Raw genomic sequence first — 16,221 nt, forward strand, 5'->3', positions numbered from 1 at the left:
GGCCGCTGAGCCTGCGTGTCCGGAGCCTGTGCTCCGCAACGGGAGAGGCCCACGTACCGCAAAAAAAATAAATAAATAAAAATAAACTTAAGAACCAAATGTTAAAAGAATATTAGAAAACATTTACCTCTGGTGACAAAACCTTTTTAGTATTTTTTCAACTTAAGAAAAAAATCACAATATATTACTCAAAGAATTTCTCTTTTCTATTTCATTCTTTAGGCATAAAATTTGTATCACTTTGAAATCTACTCGCTAAACAGCAGATATCTTTTCAGACTGACATTTCTTTCTTCAAACTGATTATCAAATTATATTCTGTACCTCTTTCTTGTTTTAATAACTTTGCTTTACTTAAATTTGAGATACAAAAGCTCACACAGTATTTAAAATAGGTAAGTGTCAATTATGAATACATTATTTTAAAAGTAATTAAGGAATCCACATGCAATTTCTGCTTCAAAACTTCTCATATGTTAGTTTGTGAATTTAAAAGATGACATTACTCAATATGACAATAGCAACACTGAGATGTCATTAAGATACACTGCAGATGAGCTCACTTCAACAGTATGGCTTTTAAAGCTATGGCTTCACTCAACAATTTAAATTACAACCATTTAGTAACTGGTTTATATGTGTAATCATTATTATACAAACCTCTCATCACATAGTGTTTTTAAGAAAACAGTATTTGTTTTATGAGTAATCAATTTTAATGAATCTATTCCTATAGTTTTAAGTGTGTACTACATATTGCATAAAACACATCAAGAATTAATTTTACTGTACTAACTTAGCAGCACTTCACCTCCCCAATTTTCCCCTCAACTATAAAAAGAATAAGTTACAACACATGATTTCAAAGAACCCTTTAAAGTTTGATAATTCCAGGACACTTTTAAAGCTCTGTCAAATTAGGTCTTTTATGAGAACTTGGCTTATTTTAAAAATTTGAAGACTGATATAATTCCACTAACATTTAAAAATGTATGGCAGCAGGGCTTCCCTGGTGGCGCAGTGGTTGAAAGTCCGCCTGCCGATGCAGGGGACACAGGTTCATGCCCCGGTCCGGAAGTTCCCACGTGCCACGGAGCGGCTGGGCCCGTGAGCCACGGCTGCTGAGCCTGCGTGCCCGGAGCTTGTGCTCCACAATGGGAGAGGCCACAAAAGTGACAGGCCCGCGTACCGCAAAACAAAAAAATGTATGACAGCAGAAAATGTCAGTCAAGTATTTACCCAGGTTAGGAAAGATTTGAGATTTAATTTTAACTTTAATTCCAGAAACAGATATTCTGTACCTCTTCCCCAAACTCATTAAAAGCAAACATTATAAATGGAAAAAAAAATCCTGTATTTATATAAACTCAACAAATTTTGCTATAAGCAGAAAGAACTCAAAGATGAGAAAATAGACAGTAAAATCCATCAGGTCAGGGGCCACTATAACAACTTGTATAGTGCACGACATTCAAACTTTTACTGAATTTAAACCAAAGAATAAATGAATAAATGAATGGCACAGACCTTGAAAGATCTTAAAATATAGCAGAAGAGGGTTTTGAATGAAACCCTTACTAATTATCAAGAGGTAGGTATGTCCTTTATTTGAGAGAGGATGAGGTTCTTGAGTTAAGAATTTTGAGGTATACCTCAAAAAAAATTAACTTGCTAAGTGAAGAATGGATTTGTGAGGGCAGATGCCATTGGTAGGAAAATCAGAAAACTCTTTGAGGCGGCAGGAAGCAATGAGATCTGAAAAGGGGGTGGGTGTTAAAGATACTACAAAAACAGGCCTGATAAAATGTCTGTGGCAAATGGACAGGAAGAAGTCAAAGAAGACAGCATTTTCAAATGTGGGTGGCTGCAAGAATGGTAATATTAACATAAATAAGGAAGTAAGAAGGATACAGTTTCAGGGGGATGGAGTGTAGCTTTAGACAAACTTAGCTTTAATTATTTACTTAGCAACAAAATAGCTAGGAATATGGAGTCTAGAGCCATATTTAGCTTATAGTTAAAAATCAATCTACAATCTATTTAAGAAATCAGAAACTTAAAGCGTGGATAGATGAATCCTGGGCTGTTAACATTGGTTATCTTTGCATTCTTTCCACTTTTTACTACAAACACATGGCATCAAAATCTCTTTTGTAATAAAAACAAGCTTAGAAACACACTCTGAAATCCAAAATTAAATTTCTAGCACAATGTTAAATCTTTCACTCTGTTAAAAATATTTGGGAAATATTTCTGATTAAACAGTAAATGAAAATTAAAAATAAGTATTGAATTTAAATTCAGCTGTAACAAGCTAAGAGATTTAGTTTAGCTTTGTAAGTTATACGGTAGATTGAAAACAGCAGTTGAGAACTCTCCTATACACTGAAAACTGAAGACTAATTTCATGGTAATAGCCATCTAATACAAGGATTTTATTTCTTTGTGTACCCTAAAAGTATTGTGATATATACTTATATGAGATCAAGGTGAAAAAAAATGAGTGGGCTAAATTTTAACCTTTAAATTATGTCTCCTTGCTATATGGTCACATAGCATTCCAAACTACTTGCTCAGATAATTCAATAATCTCACTGAAATTATTTACTTAATGTCTGCCTTCTTCCCTAGACTGGAAACTCTATGAAGATTACAGAAAGGACTACGGCTTTTGAAGCACTTACAATACATGAACTGACATTCAATTTTAAAACTGCAATACAGCATGGTAAAAATATACAGGGGCAAGCACAGGATGCTAAGATAGCTGCAGAGGTCAAAGATATATTTCCAGTTAAGCTGGAATTCTAAGTATAATAAAAGCCCCCTTGTTGGATGAAACCCATAGCTGGTCCACTAAATGAAAAAGTTAGTAAGCATAAAAATTATATTTACATATTCTTAAAGGTTTTATTTCAATTTAAACATAAATGCACATTCATTCATAAATCTTTTCATATAGGGTTAATGCCACATATTTGACGTGGGCCTCCTACTGAGTTTGGGTCCTCTTTCTTGCATAAGCCATGCTCACAATGACCCATCATCTACGATTTCCACTTATTGCTTCTATAAATGGAGAGAGAACTTAAAAGCACTTCTGAAAGAATATGAATACAGAATCCATTAGTCCAATGGTCTATCCACCACGAGATAAAAAACTTGCACCAGAATGTAAATTAATGCACTGCTTCCTTCAAGGAGAAAGTTTTACCACAAAAAAAAACTCTCAGCTGAACCAAACAGTGTGCTTAATGATGTAGTTAATTTACATTCTGGTGTGGGCTCCTTATTTCCTTGAGAACCACTAATAGTCTAATGACCAGTTAGCTGGACCATGGACTTGAACACTTTTAACAGCCTCTGGTTTAGGCTTTGATGATGTTCCCCCTAGTCTTTTACAGTTATCCAGCCTTCATCAAATTTGATAGCAAATTTGTTAATAATTCATTTATATTGAGATGACGTCCCAAAGCAGTCAACTTAATTTTCAAAGAATGAATTCTCTTTTTCTTACACTCTCATGAATTTACATGTTTACCAACGTTTTATAGTTACCATAACAAGCATAACTGTTAAAAATAGGTTTGTGAATAAAAATAACCAACTTTTGGTAAGTACCCAACTCAACAGGTAGGCACAGAGTCATGCAGGTCTGCCGCGGAGTAGCCTACTCAGCCATGAGTGATCACTTGGCCCCTGGGATCAGTAAGTACATTTTACAGAGGGAAAAGAGTGTGTTAGGTTAAAACCATGAGTCAGTTCACAGATAGTTGCTGTCATTTTCCCACATGGTCACTTATTAGTGGTAGCCTAAGTGGTAGAGCAGAAAGAACTTGAGTCAATAATTGAGCTACTCACCAGCTAGCTGTATAATTTGGACAAAGCACTTTACCTCCTCGATCTTCAGTTTTCTCTTAAGATAAATGGACTAAGTAAGTAGCATGTGGAAGAACTGAGTAAGAATGTGATGTAAAACCAGCTACCACTTCCTCAGTGTGCAAATGTGCAGGGTAACACGGAATACTTTACATTGAATTGGGCATTCAGTTGTCACAGGCACTTGGGCAAACAGGGGTCATTCCGCTTTCCCCTTACACGTGAGGACCTTGAAGTGAAGTGAGGCTACATGTATCTGTCTGGTGAGTAGCAGGGTTCAATTTGAATCCAAGACTGGCTCTAAAGACCATACACTGTCAAGTACATCACACTGCTTCTTGCTTTTAAAGTATTCTCATTTGCAACCCACAGCTACCTTGTTAGAAGGTAGAGTAGGTATTTACCCTCATTGTCCAAATTGGGAAGCAGACTCAGAGTGTAGCTAAGTCTAGGTTATCAAGGTTAGCTATCTAGAAGAGAGCCATAGAGCAGACTTAAATGCTTTATCAGTAAGACTGACCAAACTAAAAGCAAAAAGACAATAAGCAAGAAAAAAAGAGTACTTACCATATCACTCCTAATATAACAAAATACTAAGTTCATCATTATTGCAATTAAGTGCCAATATGGCATTTATTCACCAAGTACAAATGCCTCACAGATTTTGCCCCACTTGGCTCCCTCCCAACTTCTGTCACTATTTCTTATAGTGTGAAGTGCTGACCCACATTAACATCAAAAGTACCTTTTCATCCCTCAATTTTCCATTGGTACTAACAGCTTGTAGTAGAACAAGTTACATTTTAAAAATCAGCTAAACTAATATTATATGGCCTTTTAATCCCCAACTCATCTATAAAAGTTATCACAATTGATACTTTGAAGACCATAGCATGATTATAACAAAATATTGACTTTAAAAAACAGCCCTTTGGGGCTTCCCTGGTGGCACAGTGGTTGAGAGTCCGCCTGCTGATGCAGGGGACACAGGTTTGTGCCTCGGTCTGGGGGGATCCCACATGCCACGGAGCAGCTAGGCCCGTGAGCCATGGCCGCTGAGCCTGCGCGTCCGGAGCCTGTGCTCCGCAACGGGAGAGGCCGCAACAGTGAGAGGCCCGCGTACCGCAAAAAAAACAAAAAACAAACAAACAAAAAGAAAACAGCCCTTTGACTTGATGACAGGTCAAAACGAAAGACTTCCTTAGCACCACCTCCTTAGATTTTGTGAATTTAAGTATGTATTTGCTGCGGCACAAGGATGAAAATCATACCATAAATCTGATGGCAAACCACTGCTAAATTCCTGCTGGATACTTTATGTTTGGCATGTGTACATAGCTGTCTTATGTACCATAAAAAGTAATAATCTGTATAACCATAATTTTGTCTTTTACTGACCTGAACCAAATCCAGTAAGTGTTTGTCTTCTTTGTAGCTTTATGGTGATGGAAAAAAGTAATCAGTCAGTACTCTCTAGACACAAATATAATCAAGCAAAATTGCCTGAGTTCTTGGAACATAATGAGCCCATCACAGATCAACTTGACTCTGCTGTAGGATCAATCAGATTTTATGAACTGTATTTTATATTAGATAGAACAGTGTAAGCTGGGTAAGGAAAGGGTAAAAAGGGCAATGTAAGCAATAGAGAGGAGAAAAACATGAAGCACTAGGTTTCTCAACTGCTCATAATTAGAAATGGTTAATCACTACAAATGTTAAACCAGTTAGCTATTAAAGAAACTCCCTGGCTTGCCCTACAACCAGGCCTAAAAAACCCAAACCAAACCAAAAAAAAGGGGAAAAGAAAGAAAGAAAGAAAGAAAAGAAGTGAAAAAGCCACCAAAAGACTGTTCTATAATTTAACTCTGGCAAAAAGCAAACTAAGGCATGCTAGTGAGTAAAACGGTGATCAGTGGAGACCAGTGGAGGCGAGGATTATTTCTTAGTGTTAATCTAATGTTCTCAGGCAGTTCACAGCAGTCCTCCCAAACTCTCAGTCTTCAAGTTGGGGGTTGGGGGGGATGGCAAATAAATTTTAAAAGATGAACTGGTTCCATCCAGTGGACCATGTTGAAGCTGTCCAGCAATTCTAAACTGCAGAGCACAGAATTGAATATTCCCTCTTTCTGCTTATAAGAGAAATATCTCCCCAAAGAAAGGCAAATATTTACTAGAAATGAACCAAACAGCCTCAAATTTAAATCTCTTCTAATTTGCTCTTCACACTATAGCCAAAGTTAACCTTCCAAAGTGTAATTCTTGACATCACTCTTACTTAAAACTTTTTTTTTCCCTGATCACCTACAAGATAAATAAAAGCCAAGGTCTTTAGTATGGAATTCAGTGTTTTTGACAACCTAGTAGTCCTTGCCTACCTTTCCAGTCTTCCCTTTCTCTCAAGCTCTCTATTTCACACTTTCTGTCACGAAGAGTTAAAACACACTACATTAACATAAGCAAAATGAATATTATTGAGTACTTCCCAAATGAAAAGGACTATGGAAGACACTGTGGATAATGACAAGTGTGGGTAAAATCTTTTTCCCGGGCTTCCCTGGTGGCGCAGTGGTTGAGAGTCCGCCTGCCAATGCAGGGGACACAGGTTCGTGCCCCGGTCCGGGAAGATCCCACATGCCGCAGAGCAGCTAGGCCTGTGAGCCATGGCCGCTGAGCCTGCGCGTCCGGAGCCTGTGCCCCGCAACGGGAGAGGCCACAACAGTGAGAGGCCGCGTACCGCCAAAAAAAAAAAAAAAAAAAAATTTTTCCCTTCTACTACTAACTTTCAACTAACTCTCTTGGCTCTATTCCCCTGGCAATCTGATGGAAGTATGTATGCCGACTATGTTACCTGGCAACATTGCTTATGATAAAAATGATCCCCCATTAGTAAATTTGCATCTGGATTCAGAAGAATGATAAATGAACTATAAATACCTCTTAGGAAGCCATAGCTTTGACTTTCCTAAGTGTGGTGGCTCTTGTAATTGGCACATTCCCTGTGAGGACCCTGGAAGCTAAGTCTATGGAATCCTGTAAGAGAGAACTGTCGCCTGTGGGACACGAGGATTTTAAGCCAACTCAGCTCCCGCATCTTCCTGTTGTGAGCTTTGTCTCCTTGCACCTAAGCTTTCACAGGGAGAGATGTCTCCCAGGTGGCTACAAGAACGGCTTACGTGGCCTGCTGTGAGGATTACAACCACTGATGAGTAATATGTGATGCTGCCTTGCTGGCAAGCTGTGGTTCCTGTCTGATAGCCTTCTGAGTAAACAAGCCTGTGGTAGTTTTACAAGTCTGAACCCAAGAAGACCCATTCATTTGCACAGCAACAAGACTATAAGAATGTCTTAGAATGACGTTCCAGATGTTCTACAATCTGAACCCAACCCCTTCCTCTTTCTTTTTTTAGCCTAACATGTATCCCTGTCAAATCCCACCTGATCTCTTACACAGCTTTTACTCGCCTTCCTCTGTTGTTATTTGTTCCTGGGGATCCCCTCTTCCAGGTAACATATACTACCTCTCCACAGTCCATCCCTTCAGCCATCTGCTAAGGTGAAGCTACGGACGTTTTTCCAAAACTAAAGGAGATATTGCATAGGTAAAGAATGCCAAGGGAACTTTTCTAGAGAAGCTAAGTACACAGTTTACAGAAAAAGAATGGAAATTTATCAAGAATAAAAATAGGTTAAGTTGGTGGGGAAATATGGCGATCATGTTAAAGGGTAAAATGCCAAGTAGAGTGTCTAGACCAATTTGGAGGATAGAAAAGAACAGCGTAAAGCAGTCTATTAAGTGCTCCCTTCTGCATTATTAACCATGGGAAGAAACCAGGGAGCCCTGCATTAGCATCAAAAGTAGGTGACTTATAAGAATTAGACAATTCAGTAGTCTGTATCTTGGGAGAGGGAGAAGGGATGGCTAAAAGGATTACAATGGAGATGGCATTTGCCAGTGTTCAGGGAGGGGATATTGTTGCCACAAGTCAGCTCTAGTTCTACCCTCTTATCCTGATTATTCTAATCAGCCTGTCCCAGGATATTTGCAAGCTGATGTTAATTATGTAGAACTTTCACCAGCATCACAGGTTTCTTTCATCCTAAGCTATTAGAACTGCCTCCTTTATTACAAAGTTGTCAATTACCCTAACTTGTTATATTGATATTTTAGGGCCAACTCTATTATTTTCAAATTCTGATAGTGGTTAACTTAAGAACTAACCAAGATGTGGCACTTAGAAAAAAAGTAGTTCTTTTGGAATTGCTAAAGGCTCTAGTTAGTTTCCTTTAAGTGTGTGAACTCTTAGGTTAAACACACCCATTTAACAGCAGAATAGAGAAAACCAGTCAACAGAGAAAAAGAGGAATTAAGTATACGTGCAGAGAGAGACACTGGCAAGAAATCATATAGACCTGGAGAGGGGCAAGCAGCCCAGCTCCTAACTTTCTGTTATTGATGCCAGTTGCCTCTGAGACTCAGCTGCACTTCTTGCCCTTGGATTCTTTGACATAAAGCTATATCCCTTTTCTAACAAAACATCCTTTTTGCTTAAATTAGTTCAACTAATTTTCTATAACTTGTCACCAAATAATCCCTAAGACCAAAAAAGATGGTTAGAGGCAAAGTGTAACAATGTATATATACATAATCAGGTTTTATCATATTGAAAGATTCTGTTAATTTTTTTTTAATGTTGTTTTAAAGAGAAAGGGAAAGAGAGAGAACTCAATTACAGTTATTTTCTGTTGGGGTATAAACTTTCCATTCATCTTTTTATCCTCATGGTATCTAACATCCTGCCTCATACACACCACATTTAACAAATGTTTATTGAATGGACATATAATTAAAAAATAATGAAATCCACTTGGCCAGTTTGTCTAATTGGGAGTTTTCAAAAGCATTTCAGTTCCAATTAATAAAATACGTTCTTTAAATTCTCATTAGCATAATTCTACGATTTTATATATATATATATATACACAAAGGAATGCTGTTTTCTATTCTCTAAATAGAATACTGAAAAACACAATCTGGATCTGATTTATTCAGATTTTGTATTAACTTGTGGTACTATAAAGTCTGCTTAGGTTGTTCTTAAGACTATTCCCGTTCTCCTCCTTCTGGGCACGAGATAGAATTGCAGTTCTCCACCTCCTTGAAGTTGGGTTGCAGTCATATGACTTGTTTGGCCAATGAAATGGCAGTAGAAGTTACTGTGTCACTTTCATGCAGAGCCTTAAGAGCCAACGTGCAATTTATCACATCTTCTCCCCTCCCTAACAAATGTGGAAGCAGGGGTTGAAATGGAGCCTCTGACAACCTGGAGCTCGAAATGATTATTGCAACAGAGCTCTCCTGCTGACCCTAACTGAGCCTGACTGAGCAACAAACCTTTGTTGTTTTAAACCACTAAGATGTGAGGGCTTTTGTTACCACATCATTATTTATCCTACCTGATATACTCTGCAAACCCCTCTCATTGTCTTCAGAATGGTAACATTTTGTACAGCACTGCATCATTTATAGAATACTTTCTTATAGAAGTATCACTCATTATCCAAACTCTCAAAATCCAAACACAACTGGATGGAGTCAAATAAATTTTTGGACTAATCCCTCATTCTCTCAACCCCTCACTACTTGCTATCTGAAACTCAGAGACCAAATATATTGGAATAGGATGATATTCCTTGCTGTTCAAACTCTTGCCATCTACACTCAAGAACAGAAAAAAATTGGACAGTAAAGGATTCCTGATACATTATTTCATTTGTGCCCTTAAAGCTGTTTTTCTACTGCCCAGTATCTACTAGACTCTCAACATCTATTGAATGAATTGTGTGCTGTCATCATTCTAATCTTACAAATAAGGAAACAGATTCAGAGAGGTTCATAAACTTACTGGAAACAACCCTGCACATTAGTGACACAATCCCAGATTTTCTGGCTCCAAACCCCTTTCCATTACGTACCATGCTTTCCAAGATCTCTTACAGCTACAGAATTCTAGGATTTGATAGTAATAGTACCAACAGTGTTTAGGATAAAAAGTAAATGTTAATGACATATTTACATCCAAGAATAATAAAAGTCAACCTTTAAGGAGTTCTACTTGCCTAAACCTAGTTTAATTCAAGACCCTGAGTACCCTGAAGCACAGAACAGGAAAAAGTTCTCGAGATCATTTGGCAATTTGCAGAACAACGAGGAACTATAAAAAGAACTCCAGGAAAAAGCAGCCTTTTCCTTTGATATATAGTATTTTAAAATTCTGACTTTTAGGGACTTCCCTGGAGGTCCAGTGGTCAAGACTCTGCACGTCCAACACAGGGGTCGAGGGTTTGATCCCTGGTCAGGGAACTAAGATCCCATATGCAGCACAGCCAAAAAAAAAAATTCTGACTTTTAGATTATCTTCAGTTTGGCTCTTAATAAACTGGCTAACCTCAAACCCTTTGCGCTCTAATTCTTATCAAACCTCAGCTGTAAGATATATTCACAAAGAATCACCTGAAGGGGGCTTCCCTGGGGGCGTAGTGGTTAAGAATCTGCCTGCCAACACAGGTGACAGGGCTTCGAGCCCTGGTCCGGGAAGATCCCACATGCGGCGGAGCAACTAAGCCCGTGCGCCACAACTACTGAGCCTGCACTCTAGAGCTCACGAGCCACAACTACTGAGCCCATGTGCCATAACAACTGAAGCTCACGCACCTAAAGCCAGTGTTCCGCAACGAGAAGCCACCACAATGAGAAGCCCGCGCACCACAACGAGTAGCCCCCGCTCGCCGCAACTGGAGAACGCCGGGCGCAGCAACGAAGACCCAACGCAGCCAAAAATAAATAAATTTTAAAAAAAAGAATCACCTGAAGGATAGGCAATCCACCCATTTCTACAGGTTCAGTGGTTCTCAATTTGTGTTCCATAAGTCAAATAATTTTGGAAAAGGTCACACAATACATCCCTCTTTAAGACAGTAAACTTGAACATTAGCCAAGAAATTGAGAAAAAAACTATTGAAATTTGTCTAACCCAGTTATCTCAAACTTATTTGAGCTCAGAATCTTATTTTAAGAAATAAACTACTAATTTCTGAGGCCTAAGAACACAGTTCGGGAAATACTGTTCTAGGTAATTCTAAACATTATGAATGGATAAAGTTAAGCCTTCAGAGAACTCACCTTTAGAGTCTTACCATTGTCCTATACTGAAGAACACTGTTAACCAAAATTCATCAGTTTCTGTAGGGATATTTTAAAGCTGTTGTCAACTGTATCACAACAATCTTCCTTTTTATTAGGGCCCATGAGAAAATGTTCCTCTCAGGCCTCATTACTAGAAAATGTCGTGCTTATGCAGGAGAACTGGTTTGTTTTTATCTTGGAATTAGAAACACACTGAAACTTATTTTATTCCACTCTCTCTTTTTTCCGCCTGGCTGCTAGGGAAGCCCAGAGCCAAAACGGTCACTCACCTCTAGTACAGGATCTTATGCACTTGGTATTATCTTACCCTTGACTTCGTAGTCATATTTTCCCTGCTCTGCCTCAATTTTTCTCATTTAGTTTTGTTTTACCCTACAATACTATATGGACACTAAGTTGCTTCAAATCATTTTTGAATCTATTGTATACACTAAGTCCTATTTTCTTACAATTTCATATTGATATCTCCCTACCTGTCCCATTACCCCAAAATATCAGTGTCACCTTTGTGTAAAAGTATCCACATAGTTATGACAAGCCAATAGAACATACACATTCACAATATAATCAAACTGGCAACGCTTAAACCAGAAGAAAAGTTACTACTGGTTTTTCAGCGGTCTAATACCAAAAAGACTTATTAAACTCTTTTGGAAACGTAAGGACAACTACCATTTATTGGGTACCAGTAACTGCTAGGCACTTAACACACAACAGTTTCACTTTATTATTTGTTTTAAAGAAGGACATTGGCATTATACGTGACCCCTGGAAAGATGCACAAGAAACTGGTAATATTGGTGGGTGGGGCGAGAGACTTTGTGTATCTCTTTTGTACCGTTTGAATTTTAGGAATCTATTACTCAAAAAATTTTTTTAAAAAACGGAATGATAATATAGACGGCAGAAGTGCTTTACTCTTTGATTCAATAAACTTTCTTCGTCAGCTTTTGATCCCTGCGTATGCACTGAAACGCCTAAATGAAAAAGTTTCAACCAGACACGCCGGTTTTTATTGAAATAAAGTCTCTTTCTGATTCTCCACACTCCGGGGCTGAGGCAATTATATACTTAAAAACTTAGATTATGATCGCCTGCGGGTAACAATTAAAAAAAAATTCGATATGGTTTCCACTTTGTTTTACTGGTAGAAGAGGACGGGGAGGAAGCACTGATTCTGGACAGCAGCCCACGCCGCAGCAGGCCTGCCACAAACGCCGCGTCCAGAACTTTGTACAACTCGAGGGCAGCCCAGACGCCGCTCAGGACTCTCGGCTGCGCGGCGGGAGACCCGGCCGGGGTTCGAGCCCCGAGCGCGGCTCGGGGAAGTCCCCGCCTAGCCCACCCCTCCGGACCGAGACGCCCCGGGGCCGCCTCACCGAGGGCCCGTCCGGAGTCGGGCAGCCGCGGCCGGGCGGGAAGCTCGCGCGGATAGGGGAGCGGGCCTCGGCGCGCGGCCGGCCCTCTGCGGCCCCATCCCCGACGCCGAGGAGAAAGTCGCACTTACCGCGTCGGGCTCTGGAGGCGCCCGGTGGTCACGGCGGGGCGGGGCGGCCAGGCGGGAGAAGGAGGGAAAGCGGGGAACGGGGGCCGGCGGGCCGAGGAGAGGGATGCTCGGCCCCTCGGGCGCCCCCAGCCCCTTCCCGGCAGCCTCACCCCCGGCGCCGGCCGGCCCGGAGCCAGCCACTCCACCTCCGTCAGGCCGCACCAGGCCAGTGGGGAGAGAAATTAGTCTGGCAGCCCCGAAGGGGGGGCGAGCGAGCCGGCGGGTGGGGGTCGGGGGTCGGCTCGCCAGTCAGTCCGGGTGCGGCGCGAGCGGCTGCCCGCCCCGCCCCCTCCAGCCAGGCTCCGCCCCCTCCAGCCAGGCTCCGCCCCTCCTCGCCAGCCCGCCTGCCCCGGGAGACGCCGCCGCCACCCGGTTGGCGGTTTCCCTTGCCCCGGGAGTGGTGCCCGCCGACGGCCCGGGCCCGGGGAGGGAGAGGAGACGGGGGAGGGGCGGGGAGTAGAGGGGAGGCAAGGCCGCAGGCTGCGGGGAGGGGAGCTTGTGGGGGAGGAGAACGTCAGGCTGGGTGGGGCTCTGAGGGGAGGGGGCGGGGCGCGGAGGACCTGACAAAGATTCCGGTTGTTCCCCGCCCCTTGAAACTGGGATAAGGGGGAATTCCTGGGGGTGGAAGTTTAGGAAGAGGTCCCTCTGCAGGGCTGGAAGCCGATCAGAGAGCTGGCCTGTGTTTTTTTGATTTCTTGGAGAACAGGACTGTATTGTCCTAGAGCTTTGAGGGAACTCACCAAGAGTTGCCTCTCTTCTCCAGCCCCTGCAACCCTTCCCCTTGCAACACTCGGATAATTATTGTGCTCCAGGTAGTGGGTTTGTGGGTATTGTGACATAGCAATTATTATCCTCAACTCTGTGGCCATAATCATTGGTTTCCAATGGTGGGTTAATAAGAATTCCGCAAAAGTTGGTTCCTTATTTATTTCTCTAGCGAGCTATATTCTTTATTTCTCTAGTATGTTAATGTATATATATGATAGATGCTGAGAATGTCAGTGACTAGTTTATTCAGCGCCTATATGGCAAACACAAATCTAAAGCGCTTTATATGTGTTAACTCAATCAGTCTTAAGCAAAACAGTTAAGGTCCCTCCCCCACAGAGCTCACGGTGGATAAGGGAGGGAAGGGGTTTCCTTAGTTTGTCTCAGACTGATGTGTAAAGGAAATGTCCACCTGCTTTTTGATCTCAATGTAATGCATATGTTCATTATTTGCAGTCAGTGTACTCTGAGCCATCTCTATCTATCCTATCGGTGAGGGCTGCATGTAGTCAGTCGTCCCAAAATGACTTACTAAGGAGGTGTTCAGTACGTGTCCATAATGAAAACCCAATGGAAGCAAATGGTCCAGAAGACTGATGGGTCAAGTCATCAGCAAAACAGCATTACCAAATTGTGGCAACAGCCTGGGGTGCCTGGGAGATCTATTTAGGGATCTATTTTGTACACTCCCTCTTGGGGAAGTGGTTAGAAAAAGCAACATAATGTAAAACAATGAAGCATTGATATGCTAGTTCAAAGTGGATGACCTGATTTTAAACTGTTAAAATCAGGAAGAGATACTTCACAAAATCTACCACTGAGGGCTCCAACCGCAAAGCTCAGGATACGTTTTTTATCAGAGCCACCTGGAAGAGACTCCCCACTCCCTCTTTGCAACCTCACCTACCATGCATAGATAAAAATTACTTCAATAGCATTGTCTTTAAGTACACAAGACAACTGTGTAAACCCACAGCCTGATGGTACTAATTTTAAGCTCTCATTTGATTTTTCAGTGTTAACATTTGTGCACATTGACAGCAAATGACACTCTTCTCATAGTTTTGTTTCCTCTCATAGTTATTTGTTCAGTTTTGGAAATTTAATTCAGTCTTTTTCATTTGGGTTTATAGTGAGAAAGGCTAAAAACGCATTACAATCAAATCAGATTACAATTGCACTAAAAAAGAAATAGGAATTCCCTCTCTCTCTCTTTTTTTTTTCCCCCATACTAAGTATATTGTTTGTTCGGTCCTGAAATCTATTCTCTTTGACTTACTAATCTGTTTTCAGTTTATTTGCTCCTCCACCCCAGTGAAAGCAAATCAAATAAAACATCCCTTGTGATCTGGCATCCTGCTGTTGGCCTCAGCTCGCACCATGCTTGCTCTCAGGCTGTTCCACACAGTGGACTCCTTTCACTCCTGCCAACAAACCAAGAATTTGCCAGTGAAGCCTTTGCATGTCTGTCTGTTTGGAAGGCTCTTAGCCATACACATGACTGTCTCCCTTTTTTTTTCATGTCACCTTTCCTGACTATGTATGTAAACCTGCAAACCGCCACCCCACCCCCTCTCCTTTTTCTCAACACTTAGCACCACCTGACATATATTTGTTTCTCTACTCCCACGAGAATGTAAGCTCCATGAGAGCAGAATCCTGTCTGTTTAGTTCACCGTTCCATATCCAGTGTCTTATTACTTACTGTTGTCTGTCACATAGTAGATACTCAGCAAATATATATATATACATATACATATATGTTTTAAATGAATGAATGACTTCACATAGGAAAGATAGCTTGTATCCCTTTTTGTAACGGCCAAAGGGCTTTCATGAAATTTATCTTATAACTGAGTCATATGACTTAGACATATTTATAAGGTCTAAAATACAGCCTGGTTTTACCCTATTTAAAATTAGAATTTGAAAATGGCAGGTTTTAATCTCTTATTCTGGTAATACACTAAGAAACAGGAATTGAAGAAATATTCCCAGCTAAGAATTTATGCTGAGATCTTACAACTTGGCCCAAAATGGATCCATAGAATCAGAGAATAATGATAGATCAATAAATGTTGTCAAAGTCTTAATATTTTTCCCTGAGATGAAACAATATAGCAGTAATCAGAAGCGGAATAATTAAACCTAAAATGTGATTACTCTACTGATAACTTGATAAATGGTGCAAATACAATGTCCTTTGTGAGTGCTCAGATGATTTTAGTTGGTAATCATCATGATAATGAGGTTAACAATGTTTTGATCTGGTTAAAATGTAGCACTGATAGATAGCAAACAGAACTTAATCCTAGTGTATAGATGCCCTTAGTAAAGAGGTGTTTTGACTTTTCATTTTCTGCTCTGATTACCAGTTGTGTGAGTGGGGATAATTAAAGGCTTAAATATCATTATATACAGTATGTTCAAAACCCCAGAAATGGGATCTTTTTTAGAGACTTTAGGATTACTTTTAACAGTATTGCTGCTATCCATGTTTTGACATGAAACAGTTTCCTGTGACAATACAGAGCTTTAAAAGGTCTAAGCAGATCATACCCCTGGAAGGAGAATCTCCAGGTTGGGAGAGATAGATGGCCAAGAAACCCAACCCAAAATGTGTCCCCTTGAAGTTCACTTCAGATTCTCACTCTGGTTTCTCTTGGTTCCCCAGGGTAATTTCATTTCCCTTTTTAACTTGGTTCAAATACCAAATTAAATTAAATTAAATTAAAGGTTTCCTTGGCTTTCTTTACCACAGCCAAGCCAATCTAGAATTTTCAAAATGAACTTTACTAAATTCTAAAGGAAAATAAAAATG

The 16,221-nt window shown here is 40.5% G+C and overlaps 1 protein-coding gene across 6 annotated transcripts in view; it reads right to left on the reverse strand.

Moving 5' to 3' along the window:
* Positions 1-12,899, reverse strand: part of KLHL5 (kelch like family member 5) — a 75,256-nt gene extending 62,357 nt beyond the window's left edge. For 4 of the 6 annotated variants that reach the window (XR_009540362.1, XM_060148343.1, XM_060148345.1 and 1 more), the window contains exon 1: positions 12,594-12,667. The gene's annotated coding sequence lies outside the window, so the exon portion shown is untranslated. Of the gene's footprint in view, positions 1-12,593 lie in introns of all 6 variants that reach the window. The other 2 variants (XM_060148346.1, XM_060148344.1) reach the window with 2 other exon arrangements.
* Positions 12,900-16,221: the final 3,322 nt, after the last annotated feature.

This window comes from Lagenorhynchus albirostris, chromosome 4 (genome assembly GCF_949774975.1).
Source record: "Lagenorhynchus albirostris chromosome 4, mLagAlb1.1, whole genome shotgun sequence".
Taxonomy (NCBI): Eukaryota; Metazoa; Chordata; class Mammalia; order Artiodactyla; family Delphinidae; genus Lagenorhynchus; species Lagenorhynchus albirostris.